Source organism: Suricata suricatta, chromosome 6 (assembly GCF_006229205.1).
Source record: "Suricata suricatta isolate VVHF042 chromosome 6, meerkat_22Aug2017_6uvM2_HiC, whole genome shotgun sequence".
Classification (NCBI taxonomy): Eukaryota; Metazoa; Chordata; class Mammalia; order Carnivora; family Herpestidae; genus Suricata; species Suricata suricatta.
Genome location: NC_043705.1, coordinates 140395782 through 140398295, shown reverse-complemented (window position 1 = coordinate 140398295; position 2514 = coordinate 140395782). Strand labels below are relative to the sequence as shown.

The following is a 2514-nucleotide window of genomic DNA, read 5'->3' as shown; positions in this document are numbered from 1 at the left end:
ATATATATATACACACACACACAATGATATTTTTTTAGTTATCCTTGGAAACTATGTATTCACCTCTATTTAGTATTTTATGAATTCAATATATCCATTAATACAGATGTTAACCATGAACTCTATATTTTTACAATTTAAAACAAAGCCTCACAAATAAGCATTAAAATGTATAATAACTGCCCTATTTTTTTTTACTTTTTTTAATGTTTACTTATTATTGAGAGACAGAGAGAGACAGAGCAAGAGCAAGGAAGGGACAGAGAGAAAGGAAGACACAGAATCCAAAGCAGGCTCCAGGCTCTGAGCTGTCAGCAAAGAGCCTGACTCGGGGCTGGAACCCACAAACCCGTGAGATCATGACCTGAGCGAAAGTCAGATGCTTAACTGACTGAGCCACCCAGGTGCCCCTGCCCTATTTTAAATAAGGTGCAATGATTCCACATCAAAACTGGTCAGGCATCCATAATCCAGCTGCACTAATACAATTTTCAAATAATAGGAACCCAAAATCAGGTTTCACTAAAAAAATAAGCATGGGAATAAAAATTTTTTTTAAAAAGACCCAAAAGAACAAAAGATAAAATAAGCATTTCAATGCACCAGCATGAAATAAAGCAAACTCCAATCACTGAAAACAGAAAAATAAATGATCCCTGAACTATCACCCTCTTGAGTTTTACCCTTTATAATACATTCTCGGGGCGTCGGAGTGGCTCAGTCGGTTGAGCATCCAACTCTTGATTTCGGCTCAGGCTGTGATCCCACAGTTCATGAGTGTGTCAGGTTCCGCATGGAGCCTGGTGCCTGCTTGGGATTCTCTCTCCCTCTCTCTGCCCCCTCTCCCATGCATGCACACTCTCTCTCTCTCAAAATAAATAACCTTAAAAAAATAAAATAAAATAAAATAAAATACACTCTTAGGAGGATCTCAAGTTCTGGGGACTGAAATTGGTTTGATTTTGAAATTAAGGAAGGGGGGGACACATCAAATAAGAGCATAACCCCAAGGTTAGGACCTGGGCTCTCCACCTTGCTAACGGTATGACCCTTCACGTCTCTGAACCTCAGTTTGCTCATCTGTAACATGGGGATTACAGTCACCACGCCGATGAAACGAGCGGACACACTTAGAACACCGCCCAGCACAACAGGGTCAGTTGCTGTTATTATTGATCCACAGTTGGCTACATGCTGAACCCTACAGGGAGCAAGACTGCCCTCAAGCAGCTCAGGGTAGCAGAGAAGACAACACAGGAATCCTAAGAACCAGAAGAGAGTAAGAGGAAGGACAATGGATTCTTGCCACTTGAAGATGTTCATATTCATGGCTGCGGGAATTAGTAAGCCCTTCAAAATGCCCACTGGGTTGCATTCCCAAGGCTGCAGTAGGAAACCACCACAGATTTAGAGGGCCAAGACACACACGCTTATTATCATACAGGTCTGGAGGTCAGGTGTCTGAAATGGGTTGGATGCACTGGGTTCCTTCTGGAAGCTCTATGGCCTCTAAGGCTTGGTTGCCTTCTCCAGCTTCTAGAGGCCACCCAGACTCCTGGGCCCATGGCCCCACGTCACCCCAATCAGTACTTCCATCAGGACACCTCCTTCCAACTCTCCTGCCTCCCCCCTTTATTTTAAAATTTATTTATTTATTTTGAGAGAGCTAGCTTGAGCAGGAAAGGGGCAGGGAAGAGGGAGAAAGAATCCCAAGTGGGCTCCACACGTCAGCACGGAGCCCAAGCCGGAACTCGAACTCACAACCATGAGACCACAACCTGAAGGGATATCAAGAGTCAGACACTCAACCAAATGAGCCACCCAGGTGCCCCTCCCTTTTTACAGGGACCCTGTGATGACAGGGGGCACATCCAGACAAGCTAGCGGAATCCCCACGTTGTTCGACGGTCAACTGTACTTTATCACTTTTTGTGGCCGAATCTAAGCTGTAAAACATGAGGTCATGATCAGCGTTCTTAAGAAACGGCAGCAGAAGGTGGACAGAGTATTAGCAAGATAGAATTGCCAGGAAAGATCGCCGAGGCAGCACAATGCAGGTCTTCTGAGTGGGACCCCTGGCGCTATGCAACCTCGCCTCTTGCTAGCTGTATAACGTCGGTCAATTGCTAGACTAATTGTGCAAAACGGGGATTTCTTTAACGAACACTTAACGGAACTTGCTAAGGGCCCGGCACTGTCCTCCCGGAATCCTTTCAGGAGCTGTGAGAGGTAGACACAACGGTCACTGCGGCAATTTTTGTAAGCATGGTAACTCAGGCCCAAAGAGCTTAGTTACTGCCCGCCGAGCAGCAGCGAGCAAGGGGCCACGCTGCTTCCCACCCACGCGGTGTGACTCCAGTTCACTCAGAAGATCGTATTGCACACGATGGGACTTATTCGCCCTAAGGCGCTCCGAACAGCTCCGGGCAGCCAGATGCCGGGCCGGCCGAGCGCACTGCGGCCCGTGCCCCGCAAGCCATGCTCCGAGCCGGGCCGGCGGCCGGCGGCTCCCAC

At 47.3% G+C, this 2514-nt stretch overlaps 1 protein-coding gene across 6 annotated transcripts in view; it reads right to left on the bottom strand.

Annotated features, from left to right (window-relative positions):
- ATPSCKMT (ATP synthase c subunit lysine N-methyltransferase) overlaps positions 1 to 2514 on the bottom strand; it is a 16800-nt gene that overhangs the window by 13873 nt on the left and 413 nt on the right. The gene's annotated exons all lie outside the window — the stretch shown is intronic.